At 36.2% G+C, this 16,291-nt stretch overlaps 1 protein-coding gene across 7 annotated transcripts in view; it reads left to right on the forward strand.

The window, feature by feature from the left end:
• The first annotated feature begins 425 nt into the window (after window positions 1–425).
• LOC131681617 (myosin-2 heavy chain) overlaps window positions 426–16,291 on the forward strand; it is a 38,258-nt gene continuing 22,392 nt past the window's right edge. For 2 of the 7 annotated variants that reach the window (XM_058962522.1, XM_058962523.1), the window contains exon 1: window positions 427–1,530. The gene's annotated coding sequence lies outside the window, so the exon portion shown is untranslated. Of the gene's footprint in view, window positions 1,531–16,291 lie in introns of all 7 variants that reach the window. The other 5 variants (XM_058962520.1, XM_058962519.1, XM_058962521.1 and 2 more) reach the window with 5 other exon arrangements.

The following is a 16,291-nucleotide window of genomic DNA, read 5'->3' on the forward strand; positions in this document are numbered from 1 at the left end:
AGGCTATTTGTTTCAAACTTGATTGGCATTCAGCTGCTTTTGGGCCGTTGGAGTCCACTAGGCCGTTTTGCAGCTCGAAGAGGTTCGATTTGAGGTCAACGCTTGACAACGGGTTGACACAGGTGGAATCGATTTAAACATTTGTTTTAATAATACTTACATACAAATTATCTCTCCTTGCAAATTTGTATCTCGTGCTAAAGAAACCGACTATACCAACCGCGCGCCCCCATCAAAACCAAAACTGCAAAGAAACTCAAATTTATGCCTTCAACTGTTTATTCAAACCGTTTTCACGTGAGATTCACGGTAGATAGTCCCCTCCTTCCAACAGTGAAACGTTTTTCACGAGAGCTACCAACGGTGAAAAGTCTTAAACGCTGTCAAAGCTACATGCCTCTGTCGTTTCAGTTGAGTTTCGTTCGATGCCGGATTAACATCATTTCGAGTCGCGTGCGCACCAATTCCGCTTCTAGTCACCTATCTCACTCTCACGCTTGCACGGAATCTCACGCGGCGAAAAGAAGATAGAACGTAGCCCGTAGAGTGAAAATTTGTGAAAATCGTGACCTGTGTGCAGCAGGATCAGAGAATGGAATTTCCTTTCAACGATTACGAATGAGCGAATTACTTCATGATTTAGCCTTCAAATTTTGTGCAATTTCCACGAATACATGGAATTAGTTTTCAAATTATTAAATTAGTTTCAAATTGTACTATTTTTTTTAGGAAAGTGATAGTCAAAGTGCTTTTTTAGGCAATATATCAAAAGTTAAGTGGTTAACGACGCAAAAATAGCTGAAGCGAATAGTGCCCTAGAAAATGATTCATGCTAAACGTTTTCCTTACTAGCATCTATTTTGCAGTAACGTGAGTAGTGAAATCAAGTTTGTTCTAATTGAAGAAAATATGTAGTGTCAAGTGGAGATTTTTTGCACTAGCTGTAGCTACCATAATAGTGAAAAATCTGTTTCACGGTCACACTGCTGCGAGTCTGGTGCATACCTGTGAATTGTAAGATATGACAGCCCTTCAAAGCCTGTGAAAAATCGATGTATTCTAAACTATAGGGAGCTGCAGAGGATCTATTTGAAAAATTGGTTTCTTCTTCGTAACGTTTTCTTTTCACTTTGAAGGTGCTATTTTTAAATTATAGCATAGCATCTATAACAGTGGCAGCCGAAATCGTCAGAATCTCGCTCTCCTGCTCTATACTATTGTTACGCAACCTGCGGTGGTTTGTCGTACTGCTTAAACATCATACGCGGGCACGGAGTAACGCTGTTTTTCGCGGTCACCGCCATCCCAGTTAATTCGAGGGGGATGGCCTAATGAAAAACAACTGTTGTAGTTTTTGGAATTTCTGTGTGAGTCGAATTAAGAGTAAGGAAAAAATTGTTTGCATGTTTCATAGGAAGAGTGATTATTTAAAAGTTGAATTATTTGCTAAATAATGTATTCAATCATAATTTGTGTATGAGAAATGGTGGAAACAAAGTGTTAGACAACAAATTTACCTTTACTACAAATGTAAGTACATATATTTAATCGTTTCTACTCTTTAGTTCAAGATTGAATAAATGAGCGGCTGAAAATGAAAGTCGGAAGAACAGAACATGATTTGTGAAACTTATTTTAAATATTAGCATTATATGAAAATCGGATATAGAGTCGATTAAAAACCCTTCAATATAAAAATGGACGAAAATATACAACCTTATTCGTAGTGCATCGTGTTTTGGACGACTCGCTTTTTCGATCGAATATGACCTGCATTCTCAATAACGACAGCCAAATCAAAGGGGATTCTGATTCGATCGAACCACACTCGTTTGTAGTAATACGGTGTGTCCCACATTTAAACGCTCACTTCATTTTTTTAAGGATAACACTTTCTCTAGTCAAACAAAGTGCACCAAATTCTCAGGGTTTATTTTAAAGCTTAACCCTCTACCGCCTAAATTTTTGTTTCACTCCAAAAAACTTAAGTAGTATGATTTTATGATGAGAAAACCGAAAAACATATTGCTGGTTTACGAAAGTTGCGGGTTTTTCAGTTAATCCTTGAAACATGTAACCCACCAGAAGGCGGTCACTGGGCAAAAAAAAATTTCTCGCTAAAACGTTCGAGATAGTTTTTTCTGGAATGAACATAGCGGAAACATGCTTAGTTTGTGTGGACACATTAATCTATGTCTGCGACCTCAGTATCCGCTTTTCAGTATATTTTTCTGGTGATTCTATTGGATCGAGGTAAACGCCAAGTTCGCGTCGAAATGGAAAGATAATAATCAATCAGAAATATTAATCAACAATGATTTTTTAGATTATAGAGGTTTTAACCCTAAGGTAATTCGCCTCTTCGGGTTAGAAAAATCTCTCATGATTTCAAACAATTTCCAACACTATGTGCGGGGTCGGGACTCGAACCCAAGTGCGCTGCGTACAAGGCAATCGATTTACCAACTACGCTACGCCAGAATAACCAGATTCTAGAATCCCCGCAATCTGCCTTATGGCGATTTCGCTTGAACCTGAAACTGAGTCAGGTTCTAACCCCAACCGCTGTCAGTTCATACATTTTGACAGCAGTTGGGGTTAGGAACTGACTCAGTTTCGCCTCAAACAAAAACCACATTAGTGTGTCCACAAAAAACGTACACACTCATGGAAACGCTATCGATCGAATAGCAACTAAATTATTAGTTGTGTTTCTGAAATCGATTAGTTAAAATTTGGTACAACTAAACGATTGTTGATTTTTCTAAACTATCATTTTTGTTTTAGTATCAACACAAAAGTTGGCAGAAACAAACAAGTTTCTAGTTAAAAAAAGATGGGTGGGTAATGTCTGCGACATAACCGGAGAGATGTAGAATACATAAGGAACACGTTCTTCAAATATGTTGATACTCATTGGAATTTTCGGACAAAAGGTGATTTGGGCGAGGAATATTTCAAATTATTCTTTACAAAAATGATGGTGGTCCTGAAAAGGACCGGTTTTGTTGGCGTTGTTGGCCTTGGTGAGGGAGATGGCTAACGATGAAATTAATTGTTAGCATGAGGAAGTCGCGTAGTACTGGCCAATGGAAGAACAGATAATAATTGATTCCTGAAAATCAATTTTTCTTTATTCATGTAAATTATACATACTTACAAATCTAACAGAAGATTCCTGATCATATTTCTGAATCATTAGTGCGAACATTGTGTAATTTGGTTAAGTACAATGAAAGTTACAAACTTTCCAAACTCGACCTTCTGTTCATTCAGAAATATTGAAATGGGGTGTCGTGGTCACAATAAAAAAAGATGGGTGGGTAATGTCTGTCACATAACCGGAGCGTCGTGATTTCAATTCGAGACGTTAATTTAAATCTAATAATATTCAACAGAATCACGTTTGAATGGGAAATTTTCAAATAATTCTCTATGGTAATAATGGTGGTTCTGAAAAGAACCTTTGGTATCGGCGTTGGTGTTGATGGTGATGCGCTGGATCGTTGGATATTTTTGGCATGATAGTTACGTGCCTGGCGAACTGTTTTGTAGCCTCGAACAAAACGACAAGACTGGCTTCTTCGGGTACCATTACGGCTGAACTTTATAAGCTTAGCTCGACTTTGAAATCCTGCACAATCTCACGAATCAGACACTGGTAGGGCCATTTTGTTTGCTACTAGCACGGAGCTGCACAAAAAATCATTTAATGCAGTTAGTTCACGGGGGCTGCCAAAAAGCTTGAATAGAAGCATGCGACTTCAACGTTTCTCTTAAACACATGCAACAACACATTCGTTTTGGTAATACTGATAATAACAGTAGAAAGGAATGGAAAAGCAGTGCACGAAACGAGCGAGAGGATAATTTAAATTTTTGTTCCGTGTGCAAGCTACTTCTTTCCACCCAACGTATTATGTTGCTTGTTGAAAATTTGCTACACACCTTAAAATAAAAGTTTCAGTTTAACTCTCACTAGAACACAATTGATTGGTCCTGAAAAGAACCGTTGCTTTTATTGTAATTTACGCCCACTCCCACAAACCGACCAAGTAGGCATCAGTGGCTTCATTACGGCTGAGTTTTGTAAGCGTAGCTCGACTTTGAAGTAATACACAACCTTACGAACCAGACGCTGGAATGTTAGCCAGCGGATTAGTTGCTCCGTTGCCCTTTAGTTGGGGCGAAATACTAGCATGGCGACAGTTCCTGATCGGTAGTTGGTTGCGATGGGCCACCAGTAGCTGGGGCACTTTTGCGGACCGTCATCATCGCCAACTGCTTTCCTCCGGTGGACTGGCTGCTTGCTAGTGCTTGAACGAATACGAATGATGAGAAAAACCGACCGACCAATATTCATATATGAAAACACAAGAAAGCACTACTATCGCTCTCCCGCTCGTTTTCGTGCCATTCCTGTGCCTTTCCTTTCCGTTCGGCTACCAATACTAGCATAACCAAAACGAATATTCTGTCTTTCCATCGCCTTCAATCTAGTGGCCAGTGCTAGCAAACTTGCATGTTCAGTTTTTCAATAACAACATTCCAACAATATTTTCAAAGAATGTTGCAGATTTGAAAAGAAGGAAGGAGAAGATTTTCACAAATTTAAATTCTTTTGTTTTATTTGTTAGCGCTGATAAAGGCTATTTAGTTTGCTACTAGCAAGGAGCTGCACAAACAAATCGATTTATGCAGTTAATCAACGGAGGCTGCCAAAAAGTTCGAATAAAAGCATGCGACTAGTGTACTTTGCATGTTCTATATTTTATCAATACTAGAGAGGATCAATAAAATAATTCAAATTGTTATAGCGACATGCAATTGTGGCAACACTGGCCATGAGATGGTGGGGGAACACGCACATTCGTTTTAGTTATGATGGTAGTAGCAGCAGAAAGGAATGGAAAAGCAGTGCACGAAAACGAGCGAGAGGATAATTTAAATTCTCTTTCTTTCTTTCCACACATCGTATTTCTTATATTGCTTTCTGAAAATTATTTGTTATACACCATAAAATGTAAATTTCAGTTTAACTCTTATTAGAACACAATTAATTGGTCCTGTAAAGAACCGTTTATTGTTTTATTGCGGGAGCATAATTCAGACGCACTCCCCGCGGACACGGTGAGCTAGAAAGCACTATTTTGCATTCTCGAACAAACCGACCAAGTAGGCATCGTTGGCTTCTCGGGGCATCATTACGACTGAGCTTTGTAAGCGTAGCTCGACTTTGCAGTCCTGCACAATCTCACGACCCAGACGCTGGAACGATAGCCTACTCTGTTGCCCTTTAGTTGGGGCGAAATTCTTGCAGGGCGACAGTTCCTGATCGGGTTGCGATGAGTCACCAGTAGCTGGGGCACTTTTTCCGCCGTCGTCATCGCCGACTGCTTTTCTTCGGTGGACTGGCTGCTTGCTAGTGCTTGAATGAATACGAATGATGAGAAAAACCGACCGACAGATATTTATATAATCGCGCTAATATGCACTACTATCACTTTCTCGCTCGTTCTCGTGCCGTGCATGAGCCTTTCCTTTCCGTCCGGCTTCTAATGGCCTAACCAAAGGAATATGCCGTCTTTCCCCCACCAAGTGCTCTCGTCAAGCAACCCAATGCGAATAACCATACGAACAAACATGTAATGGACCTATATATAAACTTTTCATTATTTTATTGTTCGGTTGGTCTACCATAACGACGGCTCTGTGCGGGATGGGCTGAAAATTTTCACTTTTCCGAGTCGTTTTCGAAAGATTTTTCAAAACACATTTTTTTGTTATTAGTACATGTTATACATACTTCAAATTTTAATACAGCATAGAGGAACATATTTGCAACAAATTGGTCTAAAAATCAAATCATTCTGTTAAGTATGATAAAAGTTATTAACGTTCAAAATCTGACGCGGCGCCGCAGCCGATATTTTGAAACGGGACCCCTATATTGAAACCTTAAATGTATTCTACATTAAAAACGCTTTTAATCCACCTAACAGTGTGATGATACATTTCTTATAACTCTTATCGCTTTTTTCGAGTATTATATCGATTGAGAACATTTAGAACTTTATGCTTCGCGATGTTTTTGATAACACATACTACATGGGATAGTGGCAAGACTCAGAGAATCGCTCAAATTAGCATAGGACAATATCAGTGCAATAAATCTCAAAGGTTAAACCAATTTAATAGAAAAGCGGAAAAATGACTCATAAAACAGAAATGCAAACGAATTATTGCTAATGCTCCGTTAATAACATATATAAATTCTTCAATCAATGCATTGTGTAGGGAAAACTGAATTTTCCTTAAGGGATTATATATGTTGTGCTAGTCAAAAAATACGAAAAACAAATTTTCGAATGGATTTGTAGATCATACTCAATAGCGTTTACTCAAATTCCAAACGCGGCTGAGAACTAAGCAAAGAAATTTTAGCTCTTGATATCTCGCTACCTCTGAAGTGCATGCGTGCATAGTTCAAACTTTACTTCGTTATCGACTTTTTCTAAAAATAACTTTCCAGTAGTATCTTTGATCTGAATTATTATCCCTAATCCTAATGCTAAAGAACAAATAAAAAACTCTCGAAACTCTTCAGGGAAAATCATTATCATTGCTGGAATTTTCTTTTTCACGAAACTTTTCGATAACCTTCCGTCATTTCTATTAAAACTTTTCAAAGACTTTATAATTTACATAATCTTATTAGGAACAGTTATTTTAGAAGCTTTTGTAATATATTGTGTAGGAAAAGCTGAAAATTTATGAATTTTCTCTGTCTGCAACATATAAACCCTTAACTATACCAATTATTTTAGGATACCTTTTGTAACATAAACTATCGCACGAATGGGAATAGGTTCACCAAATTTTGAAAGTCAATAAAATAACCCCTTGAAAACTATCTAAAAATTGATGTAGTTCGATGCAATTGAAAGAAAATATTCTCAGAAAATGGGATTTACCTATTATTGTGAATAATAAATACAATAAAGACCCGTTTTTATCATCTCCATGGTGTGTTTTAGGCTGACTAAATGGGGACATTGACTAAATCGCGACATTTTTTTTCTTCACAATAAACTGAATCTGTTAAAATATACTTTTCTTACCTTGATGTAGTCTAATAACTATTTCTGATTATTTAATATAGTCTTCTAGCGCAAAAATTTAAAACAATTGATTTTTTATTTTTGCATAATTGCATCTTTAAGAAAAGGAAAACATGGTCAAGAAAGGATTTACTCAAATTCAGCCATGTTTGTCTACTATAGCCCATAAAACATATTATCATATGATGCTGATAAAATTGGGAGCTGATCGAATCAGGTCTTCACTGTATTATAATAGATAGGCAGTATTCGAAGAAGTTTCTTGTGGAGAACGACTTTATTTCTACTTGCTTGGAGTCAGCGGCGTAGTCAGAAATTCGGTTTGGTGTGGATTTGGTGAAAATCTAACTTACTGTCCAAATGGCATAATTACGAAACCGCCATCTTTGAAGTTTTAAAATTATGGAGAATCAGTTTTTCAAAAAATTGTAAGAGTTCATATCTTTAGCGAATTTGTTGAGACTTTCATTTAAAACAACTTTATTGTAGGCATGAATACTACGTATATGGAGTATATCGAGTTATAAAATGATATTTACGAAGTGTTCCTTAATCTAGGTTTTTCTAAAATAACAATAGCTCCACAAACTCAAGCTTTGGATAAAAAGTAAGTTTTATCGTTTATAAACAATAGAAGAGATTTATCATAGACAGTAAAATCATAATTTAATATAAAATTAAGTAGAAATAGCCTAAAATATGTTAAAACCTTGAACACATGGAGCCTTCATGTCTTCAACAAAGTGGTTAGCACTCCCCAAAATTTTACTGAAGACATTAAGTCTGGAACTAAATTTGTTTAAAGAGTAAATTCGCCTTAAATACTTCTTGGAGGATATAACGCCAAAATTATTTTATCAAAATTCATCGAAGATACTAAACCTGCGAAATTGGCGGAATGGAAAACGCCATTTTTCATTAATTCTCCTACTTTTTGAAGATAGTTTTCTCGTTATTAATTCTATAACGTTTTCATCTCAACTCGACGCATTTCCAAAATAAAAACATTTTCAGCAAATGTTGGAAGCTATGCAATTTTTCGACGAGCAGTTCTAAGTTTCATAGACAGTAAAGCAATTCCAGTTTCGCTTCCTATTAAAAAAGACCTTAATCTAAATTACAGTACACCCCTTACAATCTGAAGCCAATATGCTAGGAAATTAGGATTATGATTATGATTGATTTCAGAACTCTGGAATGAGTTTCTATTGGAATGTTTTTAGGCAAGTATTGTTATTAGACAACTGTGAGATCATGACCAATAGATCAGTTACAGATCAGAATTGCATTCTGATAATTTTTCAAAGGTCCTCGTTTCAAACAATAGATTATCAATGTACTGATCAAATAATTATCATTGTGATATTGAATTAAATCAGTCAGCATCAATAAATTTTTAGTTCCTGTCCAATTTTTTTGGGTGAGTGGGGGTGTGGTTAAACCCCAAAGCATCCTCTTTGCTACACCACTGCTTGCAGTTATTCATTTCGCTTTTCATTTTCCGAGATATGTTACAGATCGATCCGATGGTTATAAGTCAGAAGGTTCGCGTAAATGAAAATTTTTGCACCGATGAGTGATAAAGTTCCATCTAGACAACTTGGAATTGTTCGGTGGTTATTCTAGCGGTTCTCGATAGGAAAATGAAATACGAAATTCGTGTTATCGAAATAATATTTGGCTCATTTAAATGGATTATATTCAACAATAAATAGGCGACAAAGGGTAAGCCACAAACAACCAGCCATAACTTTTAAAGTATTCGAAATATGTATTTGATGTCTTCAGTAAAGTTATTCGCAAAAGTAAGAGCTACAAATTTGCTGAAGGCATTATTTCAATACAACCACTTCCAAGAAAAATCATGAAAATATCTCACTCTTAGGGGAACTCATCAGTAAAATCACAATACCAAAAAAGGGCATATTGAGACGGCGCCGGTGGTTGAGTGGTAAGCGTGACCGCCACTCATTCCAATTTGCCTGGGTTCAATTCCAGCCGAGGTCGTTGGGAGTTTTCTGAGGTGAAAAAATCTGTGGTCACGTCTTCCTTCGGAAGGGAAGTAAAGCCGTTGGTCCCCGGTCTATGAATTTGGTGGATCGATATCTAGTCCAGATAGTGAAGTCACCTCTCTGGGGTCGGTAAAGAAGAAGTGATCCAACTTCTATACTCTTACTAACAAAAATATCCTCCTCCTGTAATACTTGTGGAGTGCGCCGTAGTATATACGGCCTCTAGCAAAAGCAAGTATCGGACTAACCATTCCTTCCGCGATCTACGTTCGGGCCTGGCCGGCGCCGGTATTGATCAATACTTTAGGATTACCAGGAGTTGCACATTGAAAGATGTTTCGCTATTCCCAAGCATAATGATCTACTTATTCTCTGTGCAACTTCAGTTAGTCCAGATCGATAACGGAGTAGCAGCCAGGGGTGGTCGCACAAGCTCAAGCTCAATACCAAAAAAGGGCATATTGTGTGCCTTAAATTCTCCGAAGATACTATTGATCTTAAATTATCCGTTTTGGCGCTAATAATACATTGAATGTTTTGTGTCTTATTTCTGGCTATGGGAAATGCTAAAAATCTTTTGTCCGCATTTAATGTTAAATATCTTTTGATAGTAGTCCAATTTCAACAATTTATAGTTCGTTCGAAAGGTATTCATATAATCTTTCTGAAAATATATAAACTGTTAGTTGCGTAGTCGATTTCGGCAGCAAATTTAAAAAAAACTGCAAAAAACGCGATTTTTGCGCCTTCAAACATTCATATCTTGTAAACTAAACATCAGAATCAAAAACCATTTAATAGCATTCTGTCTGGGTGATAGGCCTTTCATTTAAAATTGGTTTGGATAAGATCTGTTCAGCCATTGCTGAAAAACACGAATGAGAGTTTGTCCGTTACACACACAGACATTGTCCCAAATCGTCGAGCTGAGTCGATTGGTATATAAGACTCGGCCCTCCTCGGAAGACAATCTTGAAAGTTTAAGCGAATTCTATACATTTCTTTTATAAGAAATGGAATGATGCTGTCAGTCAGTCAACACCCAAACTTTCAATGCATATATTTAGTTGGATCAACTAGATTAATTGTTTATTCAAATAGGTTGTGAATTGAAATTCAAAGTAGCTTTAGCTATTATGTGAATGTGAATGATATATTTAGCTAAATTAGATAATGTCATTCTTAAAACCAAAAAGCTTGTTGATTAAAATTCAAAGCAACTTTGGTTGTTTCAACAGTATCATTATTTAATTTAGTTGAATCAGTTAAAATCATTACTGATTCAAAAAACTTGTGGATCAAAATTCGAAATAGCTTTAGTTGTTTCAACTACGTGAATGATATTGTGCCTTGCAGGATAATCGCTCGATATGCGATTATATGAAAGCTCAATTGAGATAGGCGCGTGACAGCCGCCTATATAAATTTATAGGCAGCTTTTTCCTTGAAGCTTTCGAACAGCACACAGCTGGCAGAAAAATAAAGCTCCACTGAAATCTGCTTGCGGAGCAACTGCGGCTATATTTGATGTGCCTTTCAGACGCCCGCAATGTGAGATTTTATTGTAAGCGCGACAATATATTTAGCTACATTGACTAGAGTCAGAGTAAAAACAAAAAGCTTGTTGAATACAATTCAAAGCAACTTCAGTTGTTTTAACAGTGTAATAAATAAAATTAGCTGGATGAACTAAAACCAATGCTGATTAGAAAAGCTTGTGGGTTGAAATTCTAAGTGGCTTTAGTTGGTTCAACTAAAATTATTTGTAGTTGTGACACGCACATACATACAGATTTTGTTGGAATGTTTCTCGAAAAAACAGTCGAAAAACTTAGAATATGTATGTTTCAATAAACTTTGCTTTACTTCGTAGTTATTGCATGCACAAGGGTGCGTCATAACATCCGAAAACAATATTCCTAGTATATTCGATTAATGTTTTCTTAACCGCCTTTGAGTTACGATGATAGGATCAAGTCTCCCCGGGGAGCAAGCCTCCTCAGTCTCCCCTACTGTTGGAATAAGTGCATTTGTAACCAAAATCTAACATTAATTTTCAAAACAAGCGCCAGTTTTTACATAGACACTGTGAAAAATAATGATAAGAATGCATGTCATTTTCAGGAATTATCTTAATGTGAACGAATAAAAATGACACAATTGTAACATTTGATGCTTTAGAAAACGTTTTGATAATATTTGAAGTAATTGGTTACTTGTTTCAACTCACATTCATTGCTGTTTCAACTTACCACGGTATGAGGAGAGTTGAAACAAAGAGAACACTGTTACAAAAATCAATATATTTATGCTTTGTTATTGATTAATACCTGTAATTCTGATGTAATTTGATAAAGCACAAACAGAAGTAAAAAATTTAAAAATAAGCAATCATCGAATGACAGTTTTTGTTGATTTATAAAAAAAACCAAAAAATTGTTTCAACTTTCCTCGGTCTCCCCTACGCATAATATTACATGTGTCATACAGAATCGTATATGTACAAAATACGGTGTAAACTGAACTCTACACAATGCACTGATATACATATCGTAAGCTTATGACGGCACAAAACTTTAAATGGTCTAACTAGTTTTTTCATCACGTTTTGTTCTACTAACAATTTATTTTACGTTATTAAAACATCTATTGTGTTTTGAAATTATATTGGATGCACATCGGCTTCTGCGACGTACCGATTTTCCTGCTCTTGCCCACAAAACTTCAATATACTAGAATACATTGCTTAAGACATCTAAGTGTAATTGCGAAATATTCTACGTTCTTCAAATTCTGAAGTTCAGACTTGATTTTGAACCTAAAATAAATCGTGTTCGATATCCTACATAATTTCAAAATAAGAACTCAAATAGATGTTCTAGTAGGGAAAATAAATTATTAGTACAATACTTGACGTATGTATTCGTATCACATATACGTAGAAATTCATAAAGTTTATATTAACATTGTACAAAACATAGTTGACCAGTTTCAAGACATGAACTTGTTGACTCGCGAGGATTTAATTTACAAAGAATTTTGTATCAGAAGAGTTATTTTCTGTATGACACATGTAAATTTTACATGCAGTATCGTATACTAATCATTCGATGATTTATCCCTTCACAAAATGTTGAACAAATGCTCAATATTCTTTAAAAAATGTAGAAATATTAAGAAAAAATTCAACATTCGTAAATAACGTCAGAACCATTAGTCGCATCGAAACAAAATTTTCGGCTGACCGAAAGTACATTCATTTACCTTTAATTTCATGTTGATGCGCTGTAACCGAAGATATGTGGATAAACTTACTTTTTTCAGGGATTTCGCTATTGTCGACAGTGGACAATATATTCAAAGAATTGATTGGCCATGAGTGATCTAGACTTGAAAGTTAAAGTAATTTGATGTCCATTTCAATAGATTTTTAACCTCTAAGGTATTGTACCGGTATATATATATGGAAAATTCATATATCTGAATGGAATTAAAAGCAGTGGTCCCGGGGTTTACTTAGATGCATTGGATTCATTGCTGCACGAAAATCTGCATTGAATGAATGGGCAGTTAGTTCGTTTGACCTTTTGAGTTGCGTCACTGAATATTGAAAATGGATGCGGCTGAATATGCTAAATTTTCAATCAAGATACATTCCACGCAATTGTATCACTTACCTCATGAAAATAAACCTGTTAATATAATTAAACATTTTCTGAAATATGTTTGTATAGGTTTAAGGCTCCCAAATCATAGATATATAGAAACTTTTCGCAAAAATTTTATGACGGTCTTCAATGATAACCAATAATGCATTTATGACTCGTTTTACATTTCTTATAAAAGAAATGTAGGGGAACTGTGGGTAAGACGGACAGGTGGGGTAAGACGGACACATGGTTATTTTAGGGATATAACATTAAAACTTCAATTGTATTGTATGTGTACCCTATCATTATGGATAGCCTTGAATTTTGAAACACTTAGTAGGCCTTGAATACTGCTAAACGTGCACAATTTAAGCAAATATTGATAATCAGTAGTGCAGCTTCGTGTGAATATAATTTTCAAATTTCCGATTTTAAGGTTTATCGAGGAAAAAAATCAATTTTTTCGAGGATTTTTTCCGTTATTTCGATAAAGTAACTTTTAAGTGACATCTGCGTGGAAAATAACAGGTAAGTTTATTTATGCGTGAATAAGTATAAAAGTTTAAAAAATATGTGTACTGGTGGGGCAAGACGGACAGTTTTGATTAATTCTATTGATTGAACCTTATATGAATGTCTCGCGTGTAGAAACGAAACTCTAGCAGTTAAACGTGGAGAACCCTCCAGTAAGTTGAAGTCTCACATACAGTAGACTGCTGGATGTACGTTAATGTGACCGAGGCTAAATACGGAATTCCTAGAACCTGGAAAAGGTAGACGACTTAGTGACTTCCCATACTCTGGCTGTGTGTAATCGAGGAACTGATGTTACCAATCACGCATTCAATATATAACTTTCCAGTTTTGTATAAGTGATTGTGACTGATCGATGGAACTGATTGTATAGCTTTCTGTATGACAACGGCAAAAACAATATTCTAAAATGCAAAATTTGCTTCAACTCTAAGTCGAACCCCAAAACGTTTTCTTTCGCCTCGAATTGAACGTATATATTAAGAAGAACCACAATCTATTCAAAACATCCGTTAGAAACAGTAAATTTTAATATTTTGTGTTGTGATCATCATTTCTGCAATATGTCCGTCTTACCCCCACCATATGTCCGTTTCACCCGCAGTCTGGAAAGAGTGCAAATATTTCATCGTTTTCAAGTTCATTAAAAAATAAATATTTGTTGATTTTTGTAACATATCCCTAATATGTCCGTCTTACCCCCAGTTCCCCTATAGAATTCGCTTATTTTTTTCGATGCCCGCAGAGCCGAGATCTACCAATCGACACAGATCGCCGATTTGGGACATGTCTATGTGTCTATGTCTATGTGTGTGTATGTAATGGACACTCATTCGTGTTTATCAGCAACGGCTGAACCGATCTTATACAAACCAATTTCAAATGAAAGACCCAACACCCAGACATAACGCTATTAATTTGTTTTTGACTCTGATGTTTAGTTTTTAAGATATGGATGTTTGAATGTGTAAAAAAGGGTTTTTTCAGCTTTTGGAAATTACTGTTGAAATTGACAACATATATAAACACTTCATATATCTTCAGATAGCTTATACGAATCCCTTTCAAACGAACTAGAGATTGTTGAAATCAGATCATTATTAAAAGCATGCAATCTATTATTAACGCCAAAACGGCTAATTTCAGGTCAATAGTATCTTCGGAGAATTTGATGGATGCAATATGCACTTTATTTTGATATTGTGTTTTTGCTAGCAGTGAGATATTCTCATAAATGTTCTTTTAAGTGATTGTATTGAAATGATGCTTTCAGCAAATTTGTAGCTCATACTTTACAGAAGATACCAAATATATATCGTCAATACTTCAAAAGTTATGGATTGTTGTTTGTGGATTGCCCTTTGTCGTAATAATCTATTTGAATAAGCCAAATATTATTTCGATAAAACGAATTTCGTATTTCATTTTTCTATCTACAAGCGCTAGAAATAACCACCGAACAATTCCAAGCTGTCTGTATGGAACTTGATCACTTATCGGCGCAAAAAAAAAATCATTTGCGCGAACCTTCTGACTGCAAATTTTCTAGCTTATAACCATTGAATCGATTTGGAACATATCTCGGCAAATGAGTAGCGAAACAGATAACTCCAGACAGCGGCGTAGCCAAGAGGAAGTTTTGGGGGTTCACCCCTCCTCCCGAACCAAAAAAATAAAAAAATTATTGATGCAGGCTGATTAAATTTAATATTACAATAATAATTATAGGTCAGTACATTGATAACCTACTATTTCAAACATCATTAGGACTTTTGAATTTTTTTTAGTATGGAATCCTGATCTGTAGCTGATCTATTGGTCGTGACCTCACAGTAGATAAGTAGATCACATAAATTTCAAATACATGCATGAAAACACCCTACTGAGCTTGGGAAGAGAAGGGATGTACCGAAACATGGATTAGGGTCAATTTTCAATAATAGGATGCCAAGCTGAAATTGATTTAATGTCTATGAAACATAGAACTGCTCACCGGAAAATTGCATAACATGTTTTGCCTTTCTCATATAGAAAGGTTATGCAATCTCTCTGAAAAACGTCAAGCTAATCCCGGCCCGGAGGGCCGAGTGTCATATCCCATTCGACTCAGTTCGTCGAGATCGGAAAAAGTCTGTATGTGTGTGTGTATGTATGTGCGTATGTGTCAAATAATGTCACTCATTTTTCTCAGAGATGGCTGGACCGATTTGCCTTCACATCGGCTGCTATTGAATTTTGGATCGATCGGAATTCTGGTTCCGGAATTACGGGTTTAAGAATGCGGCCACGCAAAAATTTCTCATATAAGCTATAGGAAAAATAAAAAATAGAATTTTTATTTTTGATGCTAAATGTCTTCAAGGTGCATGAAACGTCGAGATTTGATGCAAACTCGAAAAAAAATTTGACGACGATTCACTTTTTTGGATTTTGGCACATTTTTGCCTTTCTCATATAGAAAGGTTATGCAATCACTCTGAAAAACGTGAAGCTAATCCCGGCCAATTTTTTTTTGACTCGCATAAGGTTTCTGGATTTTAACAGGGGCGTAGTTGATGATTTAAGGAGAGGGGTTACACCCCCCCCCTCTACTGTTCACTCCCCTCCCTTAAAAATCTTCTTAAATCACCCCTCAGACCACCACCCCATCCAGCCCTCATACTCCTCCCCTTCAACCCCATCATCTTTAAACCACCACTAAATCACAAAGCATACCAATTTAAGCTGGGGAGTCGTTCGTTCATGGGACTTTCGCCCTCCTCACATACCCACCCCCGCATGACAAATTGAGTTAGCAAGCAGATAACATTGATCTAATGCTGATTAGGCTAATGAAGTACGATATTTTTTTGTTTCAAGTGTTTCACCGTCGACGCGTAGCTCATCAAGTTCGTGGCTGGCAAGCCATTGTGTATAAGTGCAAAGTGTACTAAGAATGTAATGGACATTTCCACAATTATGTTGAACATAAAAA

Source organism: Topomyia yanbarensis, chromosome 2 (assembly GCF_030247195.1).
Source record: "Topomyia yanbarensis strain Yona2022 chromosome 2, ASM3024719v1, whole genome shotgun sequence".
Lineage (NCBI taxonomy): Eukaryota > Metazoa > Arthropoda > Insecta > Diptera > Culicidae > Topomyia > Topomyia yanbarensis.